This window comes from Peromyscus maniculatus, chromosome 1 (genome assembly GCF_049852395.1).
Source record: "Peromyscus maniculatus bairdii isolate BWxNUB_F1_BW_parent chromosome 1, HU_Pman_BW_mat_3.1, whole genome shotgun sequence".
In the NCBI taxonomy this organism is placed as follows: Eukaryota; Metazoa; Chordata; class Mammalia; order Rodentia; family Cricetidae; genus Peromyscus; species Peromyscus maniculatus.
Genome location: NC_134852.1, coordinates 183,308,030 through 183,329,555, shown reverse-complemented (window position 1 = coordinate 183,329,555; position 21,526 = coordinate 183,308,030). Strand labels below are relative to the sequence as shown.

Genomic DNA, 21,526 nt, shown 5'->3' with positions numbered 1-21,526 from the left:
AGTGGCTGGCAGTGCCTCCTCTGTTCTGCCTTTCAACTTCCTCCTCTCTAGTTAGAATGTCCCACCTAACCCTATTCTGCCTCACCATTGGCCAAACAGCTTTATTTATCAACCAATCAGAGCAACATACTTTCACAGCATGCAAAAAGACATTCCCACATCAAGTTTTTATTTCTTCAATTTCTCTTTTGCACTCTTCCCTCCCTCTATTTTTACTCCTCTTCTATTCCTTTCTTTTTTTAATAATTTATTTATTTTTATTTTATGTGCATTGGTGTTTTGCCTACATGAATATCTGTGTGAGGGTGCCGAATCCCCTGGAACTGGAGTTAAGCTGCCATGTGGGTGCTGGGAATTGAACCTGGGTCCTCTTAACTGCTGAGCCATCTCTCCAGCTCCCCATTCTTCTTTCTCAAAAGAAAGAAAGAAAGAAAGAAAGAAAGAAAGAAAGAAAGAAAGAAAGAAAGAAAGAAGGGAGGGAGGGAGGGAGGGAGGGAGGGAGGGAGGGAGGGAGGGAGGGAGGGAGGGAGGGAGGGAGGGAGGGAGGGAGGGAGGGAGGGAGGACAAAGGAAGGAAGGAAGGAAGGAAGGAAGGAAGGAAGGAAGGAAGGAAGGAAGGAAGGAAGGAAGAAAGGAAGAAAGAAAATAGAAAAAGAAAAATTCTTGCCTAGCTTTACAGTGTATGATCTGAAAAAAACAAACAAACTTACCTTAAATAAAAGAAAAAGATTAAAGCATAAGAGGTATTGTCCATGATCTCAATATGTTTAGATTTGGAAGACAAGAAGAGTTGATTGATTGATTGATTGATTGATTGATTGATTGACTGACTGACAAATAGAAGTGTAAAGAGCTAGAGGTATCTATAAATGTGTTTTGGTAGTGAGTAGGTATAGGTATAAAACAACACAAGGAAGAAATGTACAAAGATAATTAAAGTAGCTTGAGGGTGTGGCTCACCTGCCATGCACAAAGCCCTGGGTTCCATCTCCAGCACCACATACATTGTGTGTGGTGGTGCACACCTGAAATCCAAGAACCTGGCATGTGGAGCAGGAAAATCAGGAGTTCCTGGCCATCCTTGGCTAGCTACAAGTTCTAAGCTAGCCTGAGCTATGTAAGACCCTCCCCCCAATAATAATGATATTATTATTATTATTATTATTATTATTATTATTATTATTATTGCTTTTGTGTGAGACTAAATGATGAATAGTCTTAAATGACTAGGAATTTAAGAGACACAATTGTCAAATCAAACTCTTGTTTTATGTATCATGTAACAGATTTTTTTGTTATGAGTTGAGGGGTAAGCATTGTACTATCTCTTTTGGCTCCCTAGCACTAACTCTTTATTCTAAAAAGAACTCTTAGGCACAACCACTTTAACTTAACATAGATACCAGTAAACATTACACATAGCTCTGGCTTCTCCATCACAGTCCCAGCTTTGTGAAGTGACCACTTGATGGTTTTTTGACACCCAAAAGAGTGCAAATAAACTTATAAAAGGAACAAATGATATAGTTGAGAATGAGATAGAGTGATTCCATTTAGAGATTGTTTAGTGTTTTTGAAAAGCACAAGGGAATGGGTACTTGCAACACTGGGTTGATGCAGACAGTGACATTTTCCTTATTCTTTTAGCTTGAAGTTAATAGCAGCATTATGGATACATCCTTTTACTCTTCTTCAGAGAAGCACTGCAATGAAATAATGTACTATAAGCACTCCTAACCCTTGACATGAAATATCTGCTACTTTTGCGCTTTGCTGGGACAATTCTTCATATCAGAAATCCACCCACATGGGAGATCAGCAGAGAGTTCCCGGGATGAATTATTAAAAGCTACTGTTAAATGTTGTTCAGGAGAAGTCTTGTGAAGCATCATTGGCATTATCAACAAAAATACTGGCCAGGCAGTGGTGGTGCACTCGGGAGGCAAAGCCAGGTGAATCTTTATGAGTTTGAGGCCAGCCTGGGCTACAGAGTGAGTTCCAGGAAAGGCACAAAGCTACACAGAGAAACCCTGTCTTAAAAAAAAACAAAAAACTAATAACTAAACTATCAAGTATAATTAATTTTATATCAATATACTACGAAAATAATACATTGACATGATTTATATATACTTCTTGACACATTTTATAAGCTTATTTTCCTTGTGAGTCTCTGTAAAAGAATTTCTTCTGCTTTTCAAATATGTTATCTAGGTTATGATTGCTTTTTATAAATGATACCAGAATAGAATAATATGAAAAATTTTTATTTAAAATGTACGCAACCTTTATCCTGTTAGAATAGATCCTTTTCCACTCAGGCTAACTTGGAGATTTTCACTTATGTTGTTGATTGTAAAGTGTAAAATAAGGATGACTCAGTATTGTATGGAACATCTTTCATTGAAGAAAAAGATAGGACTGTATTTCATCCCCACATAAGCCATATGCTTAGAGCTCAAAATGTATTATAGGTTCCAGAAGGACTATTAAACATTCTCCCACAAAGTGAGCATGCCAGAAATACCTTGGTGCACAGATACCACTTCTTGCCCATGTGTTCTTTATATTATCATGCCATCACTTTTATTAAGATTTATTTGTCTTTGCTATCTACATCCAAATATTACTTTTCTGTTCACCAAATCCTTCAGAGCTTCCAGGCTCTGGCATCATCTGTCTTTTTCTAAACAGTGACTGTTTTGAATTCAATATTCTGTTCACAGTGCAGAGGTCCTGTTGATTTCCCCAAGATGAAAACATTACTGAGTCATGTGCAGGGACCTGAAGACAAAATCTGGCCCTGAAGTTGCTTGAGATTATTCCTGGGGAGAATTTTTCAGCTTTGTCTTTGTTCCTGCCTACAGCCATTGAATGCCTCTTAAATCACTGACAGAAAATTTGGGTCAACACATTGCCTGAGGTCATTTAAATTTCAAATCCGCTGCCATTTTCCTGCTTCTAGCAAATGGGAGGGAAAAAGGATTGAGCCTACAGCTAGTGAGCTGGAGCTGAAATCTGGCACAGGAAACTTCAAGTCAGAGTCAAACTTATTTATGCTCTGCTGGAGGAAGTGTGTCGAGAAGGTTAATGAGTCTAAATTGGCATGCTGTCTTCTGAGTCAGAGCCGAACTGGAACTGGGACTGAACACGGTGATGAGAATCTCTTTCACAGATTTTGCGGCACTCTGATACCGTGGCTTGAGTGTGTTCTTTTGTAATCATGGAACCTGTTATTGTGGGCCCACAGAAATGATCTGTGAACAAAACTCAGGTTCTATGATTTGTTTAAACCAGTCAAGTGGCAGGGACAAAACGCTTAGAGTCTGCAGGCCTCCGTGGCCAGCACAGAACCCACACACCACGGTCATGAGTCACCTGCTAATCACAATCGGATGATGTCTGTCAGCCCTTTTCATGGGAGCAGCTGTCATTCTGTCACTTCTAAGACTGTTGGCTCTAAAGACAGAATCGAAGGATAGCTTCTTCATTTTCATGTCTTAAAATACACCGAGTTGTAGCAATAAACACAGTTAGTACCCACATCTTACTCTCCCAATGCCACTTTACAGTGAAAAAAACCCAGAGGCATTTTACAAAACTGGTTGATTCAGTCCAGGCAGGTAAAGGACAGTGTGAGCCCGAGTCCTCTTGGATTTCTAGAAAGGTAAGTGCTAACCCAGGCCTTACAAGGAGGCACATGCCTTTAATCCTAGCCCTTGGGAGACCAAGGGAGCTGGATCTCTGTGAGTTTGATCCCTGTGAGACAGGGCTACATAGTGGGACCCTGTCTTCAAAAAACAAAAGAGGGAAAGGGGTTGATTCACATATAATATTCTTATACACATAGGTGTCTTATATATTTAGCTATTATATATTTATTTATATATTTGATATATACTGTGGCATGATGAAAGGGCACAGAAACCAGATTGAGTGAGATACCAATGACCAAATTTCAGACAGTGTGAATGACAAAATAACAATAAATAAATCCATGATTATAGGAAATATCAATGAGTGTATGTTCATGTCAGTATTTGCTTACATTATAAATGAGATAAAAGATGAGTTTTTTTTCATTGACTATAATTCTTAGTAATGAATGTAAAAAGAATGATATAAATCAAATTACAATTTTATAAATTCATAGTATTAATTTTTGTTGATAATATCCAGCAGTAGATGCTAATCTTAATTAGGTATTTTATGATTCTCAAGTATGTCCAATCAAATGATATTAATGACATTATGGTAGAAAACTGGCAGATATTACCTTAACCAAATGATCAAATTAACATCAGGGGTAGCAGTAAGAAATGTCAACGCTGTGGAGTGCCACATGTGATGAGTGAGGACACAATACCATTTCTCTGATAAGTATATATGTATGAATATACAATAAATGTATATATATCACAAAAGAATGTAGCCTCAGTCAAAAAGGGAAAAAGTGTTAGGAATTACTAAATCCAGAGGCATTCTCCAAAATGATTAGCCACTTGTCTTTAAAAGAGTCACTTGTCTTTAAAAGAGAAAGAAATACCAAGGAAATGTTTGAAAGAACTGAGTGCAATGTCCAAATATGGGCTGAGTTCCTCAGAAGGAAAGAATGTTAATGGGAAGCTAGAACATTCTATGACGTAGATTAGCAAGCTTAAATCTTTAACTTAAAATTCTTAATATTGGTACATAAAATGTCAACAATAGGGAAAACTGAGTAAGGGTATATTGGAACCGTGTGTGTTAATTAGCTTTGCAACTGTTTGATTTGGTTTGGTTTTGCATCCAAACCTTTTTTAATAACAGTAAAAATCAAGGTTGGTTCTTATAGCTGTGAGTGGCCCTTCAGCCTCTAGCTTCCAGTCCTTGGAGCTGATGTGGCTGTGTGGGGTTCCTGGAACCATACCAAAATGCCAGCACACTTCTCAGCCTTATCAAGAACCAGACAGGAGCACAATGCCACAGCCTTTGGGGGACTCCAGGGCCAGCTGGTTGAAAGTGATGATATTATCCCCAGCCTTGTGGATGTGACGTTGGGCTTGGCTGCTCACTGGCAGTGCACAAACCTTCAAGTTGGGCACTTCTTGAATCCACATATCATCTGTGATGGTCCCCACAACCACAGCTGTTTTGTTCTCAGTCAGAAATCTTCATCTTTTGAATCATCTGGGACAGGGACAGAGGTGGCCAGCTACTGTGACTCATAAATGACCTTTTCAGTACAACCTGATTAAAGGTGAAGTTGGTTCATCTGGCCGGAAACCCATTCAGCTTGACTAGCAGCCACAGGTAGATGTTATTGTTCTAGGACTCCTTACTCTGGAAACTTTCTTTTTTTGTTGTGATTAATTGTCAGCTACCATGATGACACCTACTGCTTGGCCAGATCTGGAAAGCTCTGTTAATTTAGTTTAATTTTTTTATTCTATTTTAATTTTAGCTTTGCAGCTTAAAAAAATCATAATAAGCAGTTGAGGGATAGAGAGATGATGAATAGATAGCTATATAGAGAGGAAGTGCTGTCCAAGATCACATTCATTAACCTTTTGGTCCTTCATGTTTTCCAGCTGAAAGAATATAGTAACTACCCCGTGGTGGTGTGTTGAAGGTTAAACACAAATATGCATGCAAAGGACTCAGCTGATGCTTTTAATTTGTAGTAAGACCATAAACCACCATCACAGCCATTATTGGAATGGATCATTATAATTCTACTCAGAACTAAGGGTTTTGTGAGTGTTAAAAGCAACTATGAGCATTGGAGTGTTTCCAAAGAGAACCACAATGTCTGTCTCCTCAAAAGCTCCTATCCCATTGTTGAGCATTTCAATCCAGAGAGCCCTTTAGTAGAGCTGTAGTTTTAGATCTTACTCTGTCCCCCAGATAATTAATGGCTTCTTGAAAGAGAAGTGCTTACATCTTCTTGCATATCCTAAAAATAATATTGTATAGCTAGCAGGAGATATTCTTTCCATGATATACCTGAAAATATATTTACTTAATCTGATATGCAAAAATTTGAGGTTCAATTTTTTTTTTTTTTTTTTTTTTTTGGTTTTTCGAGACAGGGTTTCTCTGTGTAGCTTTGCGCCTTTCCTGGATCTCTCTTTGGAGACCAGGCTGGCCTCGAACTCACAGAGATCCGCCTGGCTCTGCCTCCCGAGTGCTGGGATTAAAGACGTGCGCCACCACCGCCCGGCATGAGGTTCAATTTTTAATATAAAATTAGAATTGTGTTCTACCTGCTCTTTCTCTTTACATCAAGTAGCCAAATATCATCCCATCATGTACTGGTCCATTGCACTGCTGTAACAAAATACCACCTACTAGATCAGTGATTCTCAACCTCCCTAATGCTGCAACCATTTAATACAGTTCCTTATGTTACGGTGACCCCCCCCCCCATAACCATAAAATTATTTTCACTGCTACTTCATAACTGTAATTTTGCTACATTTGGGGGGGGTGTTGTTTGGTTGTTTGGTTGGTTAGTTGGTTGGTTGGTTGGTTGGTTTTTTGAGACAGGGTCATTCCTTGTAGCCCTGGCTGTCCTAGAACTCACTCTGTAGACCAGGTTGGCCACAGAGATCTTGCTGGGCAAGTGCCACCACTGCATGGCATAATTTTGCTACTCTTATGAATCATAAAATAAATATCTGTATTTTCCAATGGTCTTAGGGAACCCCTGTGTAACAGCCATCCCACCCCAAAGGGGTTGTGACCCCCCAGGTTGAGAACTGTTAGACTAGATGCTTCAAAAAGCAAAGTACCTTTCTCACAGTTATGGAAGCTGGGAATCTGACATCATATTGCCAATAGTATGCTCAGCCTTATATTGACCCTACAATTTTTCTACTCATGTTTCTTTTATATTGATTTTCATTGCTCATTTTCCATTATTTTTCTCTATTGTTTTGACCCCTTAAAACTTAATTCCTGTTCTTTTAACCACAAACATTAAAAAAATGCAACATGCTTTTAAAAAAAAATCAACAAAACTTCCACTGAGTCAGCGTGAGTACCTTCATCCCAAAAGACACCTAACAATGAATTCTGATTACCTCTTCCGATCTCTTAACTAATTATGTTGTATTTACTAACCAGACCATGTTTTGTTGTTCTAGACAGTTTGGTTCCATACATTTTTAATATTTATTTTGTTTGTATTGTACTTCATAGTCAGAGGTATTTTATGGGTTATTGGCATCCTTCCTATAGTCAATTTTTAGAAGTTTAATCAGTGAGCTGTAGAAGCTGAATTCTCCTATATGAACTATAATGTGTTTTGATCTAATTCTTAACCCAGCTGTGTAAACAGTGCAAAATCAAGAGCTGTTTTCTTACAGCTGAAGGATAACAGTGTCCTAGAGCTTCCATAGTTATTAGAAGCAACCAAATTGAAGATCCCATGGCATCGATGACATGCTTCCTAGGATTGCTACGTCAGGTGGAAACAGAAGGCGTGGCTTTACATAGAGAAAGGTGTTCTCTCCATGCTCTTGGAGGCTGAAGATCAAGATGCTGTCAGGGCCTGTTCCCAGTGATATCTCTAGAGGAGCATGTGTTCCATGCATTTCTCCTAGCTTCAGGCTGCTGTCCAGAATCCTCAGGAGTCCCTGGCTTGTAGATGCATCACTTCTGTCTTGGCCTCCCTCCGTGTGTTTCTGTCTCTCTGCTTCTTTTCTTTTCTAGGAACACCAGTGCTGTTGAGTTTAGAGGCAACCTAACTTCAGTACAGTGTTTTCTTGAGTTAGGAGAAACTTGGCAGATTCTACCCTTAATTCCATTATCTGCTGAAGGATAAGCAGAATTGTGAATAAGGAATAACTTTACATTTCAAAACCGCTCAGCAGTGTAATCCTCCTAAGGACATTTTAAAAGATTAAGAATCCAAATGTGAAGCTGAAATTTAACTTCCAATGACAGTAATTAAATTGAGGTGAGAGTTTGGAAGATCCTGATGTAGTCTAACATCGATAAAAATACGATTTATCTAGTCGGCCAATAATAATGTTATCAAAACTGACTTCTCCACCTGGAGTCTAGCAAGGTTCTTTTCCATGTAGATTCTAAGACAAACCATAATTTCTTAAATGTTATTGTGGAAGAAGAAAGAAGATCAGGAGGGGAGTTCAGAGATTAAAATGGTCATATTTTAAACAAGTATGTCTGGCTTTCAGTTTAGTCCAGTGTGTGTGTGTGTGTGTGTGTGTGTGTGTGTGTGTGTGTGTGTGTGAGTGTGTCTAAAGCACCAGCTTCTGAAAGGTCTGAAAACAGAAACTCCAGTACATTTCTACTTCATGAGTAGAAGACAGAATGGTTTACAGTGAGAAAAAAATTACCAGCAACTCTTTCGATTTTGCTGTTAGACAGTGTGTGAATCATTACACTGCCCCAGAAATAATAAAAGTATTTGAAAGGGTCTGTGTTCTATTAAGGCCACTGATTTCTAAAGTATTTAGGAAATGACAAAAATACACATGTAAGGTGGTACACTAAAACACTTTTACTGGCACAGCAGGAGTGGGTGAATATAAGTTACTGTGTCACATCCTGCTGGCCTTGCTGGAAAAGACTGATTCTGTAAAAAAAAGTGAAATGTTAGAAAATAGCAGTTTTTCTCAGACCAAGACATAATCTAACAAAGGAAAAAAAATTGAGCATCAGTAAGTCTATAATTATAAAGGAAAATTCGATCCTAGTATACCTGAGATAGTGCTTTAGCTGTTCCAAGTCCTGAATTCTGGAGCCTGGAGACCAGAGAGGAACAACAACATACTTGGAAGCATTTACTAAGCTAAGATCAAAAGATGGTAGCTATTTACTGATTACCTAGTCAAATGTTTTCTGGCCAGTGCTCTATCACTATGGTCCCTCACTTTCTGTTTCTTGTGTACAAGTATTTAAAAGTTATTGATTGGGATGAACGTGGATTTTTCATTGGAACCTATTTAATATTCCTGATGACTATAAAAACCTGACATTATTTATCAGGCTTTCCAAAGTATGTCCTTTGCTTCTGGAAGCTCCAAGCCAATAAATAGTTGCCATCTTCATCTCTGAAGCCTCCTCACGCAGTGCTTGGCCATTCTCGTCATTTCAGCAATCCATCACCCTTTCAGGGATCAGATGCGATGATGTGGGACCAGATGATCACCAAGACTTGTACCTACCATGCAGCCAGACACACAGTGGTCCATACCTGTAACCTGGCCCAGGGTTGGTAGAGATAGGAGGATCAAGAGTTCAAGGCCAGCTTCAGTTACATAGTGAATTTGAAGCTAACCTGTACTCCATGAGACTCTGTCAAAAAAACAAAGAACAAAACCCCCAAATCAAATAAACAAAAACCCACCAGAGACTTACACTGCCCATAGAATAGCAGCTAGGCTCATTTCACCATTTGAATCATATTTGAGTTAACTAGCATTAAAGTAAAAATGCATTCTTGCCGGGCGGTGGTGGCACACGCCTTTAATCCCAGCACTTGGGAGGCAGAGGCAGGCAGATCTTTGTGAGTTTGAGGCCAGCCTGGTCTACGGAGATCCAGGAAAGGCACAAAGCTACACAGAGAAACCCTGTCTCGAAAAACCAAAAAAAAAAAAAAAATGCATTCTTCTGTCAGCCTAACCACATTTCAGTGGTGCAGGCTCATGTAATCCTTGTCACAATATAGCACCATTTCCAGTCACAGAAAGTCCTATTGGAAAACATTGATGGACCAAACAACAGTCAAAAAAAAAAAAAGAAAAAAAATGCCTAAAGTAACCCTTTTCCTAAAATTCATGAGCATTTCAAAGTCTTTAGTTAAGTTATTATATCTTATCCAGTTGCAGAAAAAAAATTACTAGTACCGGCCGGGCAGTGGTGGCACACGGCTTTAATCCCAGCACTCGGGAGGCAGAGGCAGGTGGATCTCTGTGAGTTCTAGGCCAGCCTGGTCTACAAAGTGAGTTCCAGGAAAGGCACAAAACTACACAGAGAAACTCTGTCTCGAAAAAAAAAAAAATTACTAGTACTCTAAAAGGAAAGCAAAGCCTTTCTACTTATCACCTCAACCCCATTGTTCACTTGAGCAAAGAATGGTCTAAATGGTTGGCAAAGGTGAACATCTAATCAACAGGACTCATTCTGAAGGGGATTCTGTTTGCATTCTGGCCTGCCCCTTGGGGACCCGCCCTGTGTCCTGACATAAAACCTTCTTTAAGGCACCCCACCCCTTGCTCTCCATTCCCACGAGGTGTGCATCCTTGCCTCCCCTGCTCCTCTCTCTCTCCCTATTTCTCTCTTCCCCTCCCACCAAATAAAACTCTTCACTGAGCACTGCCTGTGTGGCCTCTCTGTCTCTCACCTGCCGTGGGGCACCTTGGCTCCAAACCTGCCAAGGCCCCTCTCTCATCGAATGTATCGTTATAGATGGTGTTTTCATTTCCCTGAACAGCATCATTGTCTGCTGAAGTACACTTTGCATGTTGATGTTTGAAATGCTGTGACAAACAATTTTTTTCCCACTAAGCACTGTTGTGCTTTATAGTCACCAAAAACCATTCACTAAGATCTATGTGACAACACATAGTATAAAGTGATAGTTGGTGTCTCATTAATCTAAGTTGCTTATTCTGTCTGTTTATATCCTGGCATCTATTGGGGCCTAATGTAATTAAATGATCGTCCTTAAATAAGTGAACTTCAAAGCAATTATTCAACCCTTCTATTAAAGTATAAGGTCCTAAAAAGCATTCCAACCACAAACACTCAGTTGAATATCATAAGCAAGTATCACAAGCAAGTGCACTTGTGTAAACTCTGTCCCCTTTAAGGCCCCTTCCAAGTCTCTGGGTTAATTCCAGTGATTTTTTCCTTAGAAATATCCAAAGCTCCAATTGCTTCTATTTTAGATCACTTTGTTCTGCTTTTGGAATGAAATCATATAGTATGGGGTCTCTATGCCTGGCTTCTTTAGTTCATTAAGTCTGTGCCACAACGACACTGCTGAACACAGTTACCTTTCTTCATTTGTATTGGTGTCCAGTACTGCCTTCTTGGATATACCACAGTGTATCCACCCTGCTGTACATGGATATCTGGGGTGCTACACTGCTACAAACACTTTTATAAGTTCCTTTATTCCATCACTATTGCTCTCATTCTTGTAGACCATACCTCTTAAATTCATCTATTTGCATTTAAAATTAAGGTGACTTGATACATTTGCCAAATGATACAAATATACAATATATTAGGTTTGATGTTTGTATGTTTGTTTTGTAAAAAGATGTAGTTGCCTTTTCAGAATTATTTGGTTCCGATTACAACTCTCTCTCTCTCTCTCTCTCTCTCTCTCTCTCTCTCTCTCTCTCTCTCTCTCTCACACACACACACACACACACACACACACACACACACACACACACACACCTGTAAGAATTCTGCACCTTAAATACAAAACCAGTAACTATAAGCAAACAGCAAGAAAGTCTCATATGGCTGTAACTTTAATTCTTTTTCTCCAGTAGTCCATGGCATTTATAATCAGATTAATTTGTGTGCGAATATATCCCAAGATAATGCCAGTTACTGGGGGAGAATTGGGTTTCATTTCTCATTTGTGTTCAGACAGGCACTCACTTTGTGGGTCAGTCTGAAAAAAAAATGACCTTAATACTTGCAGAATGGAATACAGAGGAATGTCAAGCTCTTCCTGGGGAAGGAAGAAAAAGGAGGGTGGGTGGGAGGAGGAGATGGGAGAGGGGGAAAAGAAAGAGTGTTGTTAAGTTAAAGATGAAAAAGAGGTCTTTTATTCTCACTGTAAGCGTATTTACCATAAAGGTTTGTCAGCCATTAGAAAATGAAGAGCGGGTTGATTCTGGGAGGAAGAGGTCTAACTTTTTCAGCAGAATCTCAAACCTTCCCTGGAAAGTAGTCATTAGCAAATCTGAAGGGCAGCAGGTGTGCAAGTAGCCTCACAAGCTGTTCTTTGGGGTTCCCTGCAAGCAGCTAGCAAGGGAAGCCACTGCAGGGGAGTATCTGGGATGGTTTCCACTCCAAATAGGCAGACTGTGTGTATAGTTCTTACCTTCTATCTGAGCAAACAGAAGCCATTTGGGACATTCAGATCTCTAATGTTTAAGCATGGCTGGGATTAGAGCTTCAAACCAATGTAGCCACCCCATATTGAGTTGGCATCCCATTCTTGTTCTTTAGGAACCCACAGTGAATATTGATAGGTAGCCTATTAGGGCCTAGTTGTATGCGACTTATTTCTCCTCCAGGTGATAAAGGATCAAGGTTAATTAATGTTCTTTAAGAAAGGAGATCCAGTTGGCATAATGACTCACGCCTTTAATCCCAGCAAAACAGAGGCAGGCAGAACTCCGAGTTCCCAGCCAGTCAGAGCTACTCAGAGGAACTCTGTCTCGAAAAAAACAACAAACAAACGAGAAAAGACGAAGAGAGGAGATCCATAGATTTCATTGTTCTATTTGTTTGATGTTCCCCAGAAAAGAAGGCTTTCCACAGATAAATGTTTTATTTCAGGAAGCTGATTCAAACTTTAGGCACGTGACCCTGGAGCCCCAGAAAGGGCAGAGACAAATATCTGGCATTGAAGTATACAGGGGCGGGAAATTTCACACAATCTACCCAAGGGTCTTAGGATGAACAGCAGTCATCATCTTGAGATATAATGTACTGGGGTGTCCTGCTTTGCTTTCTATCGCTGTGATAAACACCTTGGCCAAAAGCTGCTTAGGGAGAAGTTTACTTGTCTTACAGGTTACAGTCCATCATCGAGGGAAGCAAGGGGGTGGGATGGGGGGTCTGATGGCAGGAGCTTGAAGTAGAAAGTTTCACACCGGAACACGATGGACAGGCTTGTTCCCAGGCTTGTGCAGCTGCTTTGCTTATCAGCACATGTCCAACTGCCTAGGGCTAGTACCACCCACAGTAGGCTGGGCCATCCTACCTTAATCAGCAATCAAAAGTGTCTCACAGATAGGGCCACAGGGCTATGGGATGGAGGCAATTCTTCAATTGAAGTTTCTGTTTCCCGGGTTTATTAAGTTGACCACCAAGATAAACCAACCACCCAAGGTCTTCAGGCACTATCTTAATAAATTATTGAAATTGGCTCTTAATTCTTCTGTCTTATTTTCATTATGCATTCGTTTATACAAAACATTTGTAAATATTAAGAAGTATTTATTAAGCACATGGCATTAGCCAGGTATTTTGTTCTTGCTTAGAAACACAAGGGTGAAGACAGAGCTTTGGTATTAAGATCTCCTATAATTAACTGACTCTTGCTGCTGTGCCCCAGCTGAGAATCTGAACTGAGAAAACAAACACGAACATTTTACATGCATTTCCAAGTCAAGAGTCTCTATACAAAAGAGCTTGATTTGCAAGTAGACTTGTTTTATTTTTTTGTCATGCCTTTTAAAACATTATAGGCTTTAAATTAAGTTCTTGTGTGCTGCCTATAAAAATTATGGAATTATTATATATGCATGCAATTATTATTTGCTTATATTCACAGCTCCATCCTGGCACTTCTCTACGTCTCTCTTTCCCACTCTTACTGCTCTCCTTTCTCCACACAAATAGTTCCCTTTCTGCTTCCATGTCATATATGTGCTCAGAGTACACAGGACAAAGCAAGCATTGGATAAACATAGAGTTGGTAAGAGCAGGATCTATTTGGGGTTTTCTACTTACTCGGGATATCATGTGGTGGTCATCAGGTAACTGCTAGATGAAAAATGAATACAATGAGCTAATTGTATCTTTCCCTTTTGCTTTCTGTGTGCTACATATTATTTAGCAATCTATTGGAAATGAGGTGATATGTTATTTATCAAGGACATGGAGAGTAGGAACTGACCACCAGTTTTAGTATTGTTGCTAGTGTAATTAGTGATGGAGTTGTTTGCCTGGCTGGCCCATCTAAGACTTTTAAAAATGAGTTATCTTCATTGTTTTTTATTATGTGTATACATGCAAGGGGATATGTGTTCATGAGGGCAGACATCTTCAGAGGCCAGAAGAGGGTGTCAGATCATAAAAAGCTGGAGTTACAAGCAGTTGTAAGGTACCTGATGTTAGTACTGTGAACTGGAGTCCTCTGCAAGAGCAATATATGCTCTTAAATCAATGAGCCATCTCTCTAGGCCCCACATCTAAGATTTTAAACAACTACCTAAATGATTTCCAGACATAAGGTAACTTCTGTCTTTCATATCTGTACTATGTACTAAGGTAGATACAGTCATGTGTAGCAACTAATTTATTAATTAAATTAAAATACTTTTAACAATTTAGTTCTCAATCTTTACTAGTAATAGGTTGAGCTATCAATAACCACATGTAGTTAGTGCTGTTATAGCATAAGCACAGATATATAATATTACATTTTAATTAATTATATAGTGGCATGTTTAAAACTGGGAATGTATCTTCTTTGCCTTCTTTATAAGTAAAAATTTATGGAGAAATGCAATAGTTGAAAGTGAATACTCAGCCGGGGTTGGGGGGGGGGGACGGCGGGGGGACGGCGGCGAGGGGGGGGGGGCGGGCGGGCAGGCGGCGCACACCTTTAATCCCAGCAGTCGGGAGGCAGAGGCAGGCCTGGGCTACAGAGTGAGATCCAGGACAGGCTCCAAAGCTACACAGAGAAACCCTGTCTTGAAAAACCAAAAAAAAAAAAAAAAAAAGCAAAGTGAATACTCTCCAAAATAGTAGCTGCTTTTACATGTCTTCTTATGAAGATGAAAAGTACATATTAAATTAATGCTATTATTGTTAAAGAAAATTATGCTTACTAAGAAATCCTAAATGAAGCTGAAATTCCACTAAATAAATAATATCTTGGTTTTAATGTAATTTAGGATTGTTGTAGCTTTGAGTTACAGGTTACAAAAAAGCAGGATTTATGTTACTTTAAAAGTCTTCACTTGAGCCTGTAAGTATGTTATAAAATCTTTTTTCCAACGCATCTAAATTTGTAGGACTATGTCCTCAAGTCTGGTTTGGAAACACAGTTATGTGTGAACTACAAGCCACTAAATGAAGATTAACGGAACCATCATTTTCGACCCATTTATTCTAAAGGCTTACCATTTATGTCATTCTACAGTGAAAGCAAGGAAGGATGAACAAAGGTCACACTGAGCTCAACAAAAGCATCATCGAAGACACCTGCACCCTATAATCAATGTTATAATAAGGACAGACACTGCCTCAAACTTCGTTATAGGGTTATTAAAGTTTGCCTTGGACAAAGGAAACATACTTTAGAAAATCTGTCTTCTATTGTGTGGATAAAGCTATAAGAGGGAGAAATAAATAAGCCAGGAGAGCTCAAGCTAGATAAAATCATGATTCCATTTCTATTTTGGTTTGTCTAAAGCAAGATTGCAGGAGCTTGGAACGTCTTGGGTCAGAGTCGGCTACCAGAAGGGTTTTCCTCATCAGATTGCCTTCACCCTTGTTAACTCCGAGTTGCTTTTCTTCTCGTACAGAATACAGTTTTACTGTGTAAGTAAAGGGTATGGAAAGTTGGTAGCTTTGTTCCTAAGCCTCACCCCAAACACTAGACATTCTGCTTTGCTTTCAAACACCCTGCTGCTGCCCTCTGGTTTTTTGTTTGTTTTTAAAGCTAAAGCTATCTTTTCCTCTTTTGAGGGCTGGTCCCTGGAGTGTTTTGTTTTGTTTTGTTTTTTTCTTTGTTCTTTGCTGCTGTTGTTCAGTCTTGAGGTAGAAATAAGTTGTGCTGATTTTTTCATGCCTGTGGATCTTTGTCTTTCAAAATCCAGAGAAACAAAAAAGATCTGGCTTAAATTTCATGTTGTTTCTATGCCTTCCAATTCCACAGTGTGTGTGTGTGTGTGTGTGTGTGTGTGTGTGTGTGTGTGTGTGTGTGTGTGTGTGTGTGTGTGTTAAGAACAAAAGCTATCACATACCACACTTGAGAGCATATTCTATACAGGCATGGTGGACTGTGCATTATCAAACAGTCATCACAACTACAGTAGGTGCTAATTATCCTAGTGTGCAGAATCTCAAGGCACTGAAATGAGTCACATAAGTACTACGTGCTAGAGGCAGAATTTGAATGCAGATGGAGACCAAGCTCACTTTGTAACACTGTATGTCTTCCCTGAAAAAGCACTTCCAGTTCCCTTCAAAGTCAACGAATTTCTGTACAGCTGTAACAGTGAAAACAACTGCCTACCTCTTCTGAAAGCATGCCAGGAAGTTGTTGAAGAGGCTCCTTTCTAGCACTGCATCTTGATTCCGTCAACTAAAGATCATGACCACCACCACACTTCTCTCAAAATCTGACTCTAGCAAATGGGTTTAGGCAAACTTTTAAAACCCAAGGTTAGTTCTGGGATACTCGAAGGCTGAACAGGTATGAGCAGGGGTGAGTCCCATGCTCCCAGGTCACCTTCACAGCCTCACCAAGGGGTTCTGACATCAGCACCTAGATGTTGCTTTGAATTAAAATTATTTGCTGGAAAGGTTTTAAGCTCAACCACTTAAACTCAATGTAAACTTTCCCTTGAGGAAAATCAAAGCCTGCCTAATTTGCTTAATTTTCAAATGTTGATTTGGTTCACTTATACCCTTAATTTTGTAAGATTCAAAGACTACCCTGAAAGGCACAATTTGCAGCATAGAGTTTTGAGACTGTTACTGATACTAGACAGATCCTTTGATAGTTCTTGCTTTTTTTGGCCCTCTCCTTTTGTGACTTCAGAATGCTTGCTGCAGTTGGCAATGGATTTTGTAACAGAATTCTGTCATGGGTTAATTCTCACTGAATCATAAGCAAAAAGACCTTATACTTTTAAGAATCCCTAAAGGAAATGGTATGTGAGAAATTCCTAGGAAATATTCCTGGTTCCCTAGAAGAGATATTTATCAAAGAAAGTGTCATATAGGTAAGGTAAAGTCAGCATTCTTTTGTTTGTTTTTTGAGACAGGGTTTCTCCATGTAGTTTTGGTGCCTGTCCTGGATCTCGCTCTGTAGACCAGGCTGGCCTCGAACTCACAGAGATCCGCCTGGCTCAACCTCCGGAGTGCGAGTGCTGGGATTAAAAGCGTGCGCTGCCGCCGCCGCCGCCGCCGCCGCCGCCGCCGCCACCACCACCCAGCAAAGTCAGCATTCTTGTGGGTAGTTTATCTTACCAGTAATCTTGCAGGAGTGGCCAGCCGTGGTGGCGGTGGCAGTGCACGCCTTTAATCCCAGCACTCGGAGGCAGAGCCAGGCGGATCTCTGTGAGTTCGAGGCCAGCCTGGGCTACCAAGTGAGTTCCAGGAAAGGCTCAAAGCTACACAGAGAAACCCTGTCTCGCAAAACCAAAAAAAAAAAAAAAAAAAAAAAAAAAAGACTTGCAGTGGTGGAGAAAAATTAAGGTATTACGAAATAATGTTTTATATAAAAAAGTGTCATCTATCCCAAGGAGGGACATATCTATTACGGTTTTTCACATGTGATATTTTCACGTGTAATAAAATAGAAATGTATTATTTCCATCAGATTTTATACAATTTCCCCGTTTGCTCAGGAGAAAAATGAAAGGCTCATTGTACCTTGACTAAATACACTCAAGTGTCTTCCCCAAACAACTTCAACTGTGGCATTGTATATTAGGTTTTTCATCAGGGCCAGTGTTCACATGATTATCCTTAAAGAAACGGGACTTCCGTTCATATGCTCCATTGTTCCACATGGCCTGCAGCTGAAGTGCTTCCTCTTATATAGTTTTCAGATTGGGTAAGGATTCCTCCTGCTCCGCCCCGCCAGTTTTGATCTTCTGTGTTACGGGGTTAATTAAAGCATCCTCCTATATTTCAAAATAGCAGTCTTTAAGGTACTTTGTTTTCAATATTATTATTTTAGAGTTATGCTTAGGCAGTATTTTGACAAGGAAACTTTTGGCTCTGTGTCCCTGGAGAGTTTATTAAAATGTAAATTCTGACTCAGCAGGTTTGGGGTGCAACTCAAGATTCTTCCTTTCTAACAGGCTCCCAGGTAATACCCACGCTGCTGGTCCAAGAACCACTTTAATTAGGGAGAGATTAAAGTACATCCAGTTTGCTTGAGCATTTAACCCCAGGGAGAGCAGGAGGGAGGAGGACCAGAGAGGTGACAAGCTGCTGTCTTTCCTGAGTGATCCCTATGGAGACAGAGGGCTGATGATTAGCAGCACCAAGCCTAAGATTTTCTGAGGATCTTTTCCCTTTCATTATCTGAAAAATTCCTGAGAAAACTGTCATGACATGATTTGTTAAAACTTCAAACTTCCTTTCAATTGAAATGAGGAATGAATTAAAAGATTTGAATATTTATCCTAATATGTTTGAAGCAATTTTTTTTTTTTTTGAGAGAGAGAGCCATCTATGTAGACCAGGCTGGCCTCGAGCTCACTGATCCATGCGCCCTCCTGAGCCTTAGGATTAAAGGCATGTGCTCAGTAGATCAGGCTGGCCTGAAATTCAGAGATCTGCCTGCCTAAGCCTCCTGAGTACTGGGATTAAATTAGCATGCACCACCACAGCATGGCTTCACATCTGTATATTATAGTAACAAATAAAGTTAATAGAAGATTGGAGCCAAACATAGTTGACATAACTATGACACAAGAATAATGAGTAGTAGCTCATTAATGGCAGTCAGAAGTCAACATGCTCTATAAAAGGTTGGAAGAATACAGCTCAATCCTATTAAATATTTAAGTGGTGTTCAGAGAAGGTAACAACACTCTTTAGTTTATCGAGACAGGGTTTCTCTGTGTAGTTTTGGTGCCTGTCCTAGATCTTGCTCTGTAGACCAGGCTGGCCTTGAACTCACAGAGATCCGCCTGATTAAAGGCGTGTACCACCACCACCCTGCTAAACATTGATCTATGTGCCAAAACCAGGAATCGAACCAGGAACCTTCAGATCTTCAGTCTAATGCTCTCCCAAATGAGCAATTTCGGCCCCGCCCAAAATTAAGTATTGTCAGAAGTTCTTGACTGAAGATATTTAAAGACAAAATTTTGTTAGTAAACTTAATAACTATTCTAGAAGTTCCAACAGCATATTTTCTTTGTTGCTGAAAAGAGATGAGACAGAGAACTTTTCCTAAAGATGAAATCATTTCAGGTATAGGCTTAAGGAAGAGAGTAAATTCTAATAGGCAATTTATTGTTTCATTCTGCCAATATTTTTAGTCATGCTGTATGGTACTATAGTGATCTAACATGTGAGACAGTGTGACTCTTAGGATATAAAGTATTATTTTATGAATGTTAATGCACTATGCAAAGCCGATAAAGTCCCATTACATTAACTCAACTGTGCTATTTTTTAAATTGATACACATTTCAAATGCTATTACAGCTAATGCTTAAGACAAAGGGAATTGAAAACTGAGTTATTGCAAATTAATTTTTTTCTGAGGAAGATTAATTTGGGACCTTTTCATTAAAGTCCACATGAAGCATGTAAGTGGATTCTGAAATTGGTACAAGTCGCTTCATGTTAACTGCAGGCAGTTAAGAAGAAGTGTGTGCAGAAATGGTTCGTACACTTTTGCAGAATTATTGCAGAGTATTTTTCATGTAATGACAGGATTCTGACTTAAAGCAGCTAATTAGGAGAGACAGAATGGTTTGGAGGAAACTGTTTTCATGTCTCTGTGCCCGTAAGATTATCCATTCTACTTCCAAGGCAGACAACAAATCATTAACTTAGCAGATTAAAAAAAAATAATCAATTTTTTGACAGTCTGTTCATTCTAAATGTCTATAAATATTACACATATTGAATTACACAAAATTAACTATAGTCTAAGATTTAGTATATTTTATTCAACCTACTGAATATTTACCTACCTTTAAGCCTTAAATCAAGTCAGTTATCAAGAAATATTTTCCGATGAAGCTGGTAATTATTTGAGTACTCTTACCATAGTATTTACAAAGTACCTGATATTTCTTTTTATTTTTTGATAGCATGACCTTGTCTCAAAAAAAATTTCAAGCAAGCAAACTTTTGAGTGCCTAAACACACATTAAAAGGTCTTATTTTTAGATCTAAAATAAATATATAAGCATAATATACATCAATACTGTATACCTAAATAGTATTTATTGACATAGCTTTAATAATTTTAATAATTAATAATGTCCTCACTATAAATCTGATTGTATTCTTGATAATACCCTGATCAGAGAAACATACCTCAACCAGAGAAGTCTGTTTAAGGACATTCTTAGAAGACTCAGACGTCGACTGCCATTATTGTCCTAAGACCTGACACACCATAGGGAATGAGGTTCTGTAGGCTTTCTTAATGTCCTATCAAGGTATGAAGTATTGCAAGCTGAGACACACTTTAAAAAATGCTTTCCCTCCACTAAAATGCCTGTCATATACAACCTCACTTAGACTAGCCGACCTTCCCCAGGTCCACATCAGTGTATACCTTATATCCCAGAAAATCAGAAACCCTAAAAAATCCACTTGCTTATCAATCAGTAAAAGGGGAAGGAAAAGGTTATCAGTATTATAGTCCAACACCTTCAGCAAGTATTGTGAACACATTTGTGTGCCAGATAGTTTGAATTACTCTCCTATAAATGAATCAAGACCCTTTATTTTTTTAATACCAGAATCTGTAAGTTGTTAATTTAAAATGAGAAACTATTTTGTCTTCTCATAGTAAAGTGACTGCTTTTCATTTTGAATTGACTTTAAGGGTTTTTTTGTTTTTTCTGATAAAGGCACTAAAGTGGCCCTGGACAGCCATAAACTTGTTCTCCTGCCTCCACCTCCCTTTGAAGATTACAGGCACTTTCTTCTAATTTATATCTTTTCTCCCCCTGGAGCTGAGGACCGAACCCAGGGTCTTGCACTAAATCCCCAACCCGTGTTATAATTCATTGGTTTTGTGATGAATCTCAGTCCTTTGGGGATAAGCTTACTTTTTTTTTTTTTTTTTTTTTTTTTTTTTGGTTTTTCAAGACAGGATTTCTCTGTGCTGGGATTAAAGGTGTGCACCACTGCCCAGAGATAAACTTATTCTTAATGACAAAAGATTTTTTCAACTAAAACTGGATGTTTTACCCACCCTTTTCATCTGTTTCTTTTACTATAGCAAATACAAGAATGAGTAAGGCACTTCTCATGTCCCCTATTTGCTGTCTACTATAAGTACAAGTTGGGGCCTATGTAGAGTGAACATAGTACTTTATAGTAAAACAAATGCTGTCATTGCTTTAGACAGCTGAAACGTATTCCTGGAACACTATTCCAAGAAAGACACCAATATCTAATGTGCAAGGTACCACCTGAATGCCGCCGCTGATCACACTGGAGTGGCAGAATCTTCACAGTATTCTAGCTGTTGAACCACATAGACAATAATTAGAGGGACTTCCACCAATTTCCTTATTTTGCTTTTTTTCATTTTATATATATATATATATATATATATATATATATATATATGTATGTATATGTATCTCTTAAAA

General features: G+C 39.0%; 1 protein-coding gene and 1 non-coding gene across 5 annotated transcripts in view; one reads left to right on the top strand and one right to left on the bottom strand.

Moving 5' to 3' along the window:
• Prkg1 (protein kinase cGMP-dependent 1) overlaps positions 1 to 21,526 on the top strand; it is a 1,181,731-nt gene that overhangs the window by 634,494 nt on the left and 525,711 nt on the right. The gene's annotated exons all lie outside the window — the stretch shown is intronic.
• Positions 18,917 to 18,989, bottom strand: Trnaf-gaa (transfer RNA phenylalanine (anticodon GAA)). Its single transcript has one exon. It is a non-coding gene; the product is annotated as a tRNA-Phe (tRNA).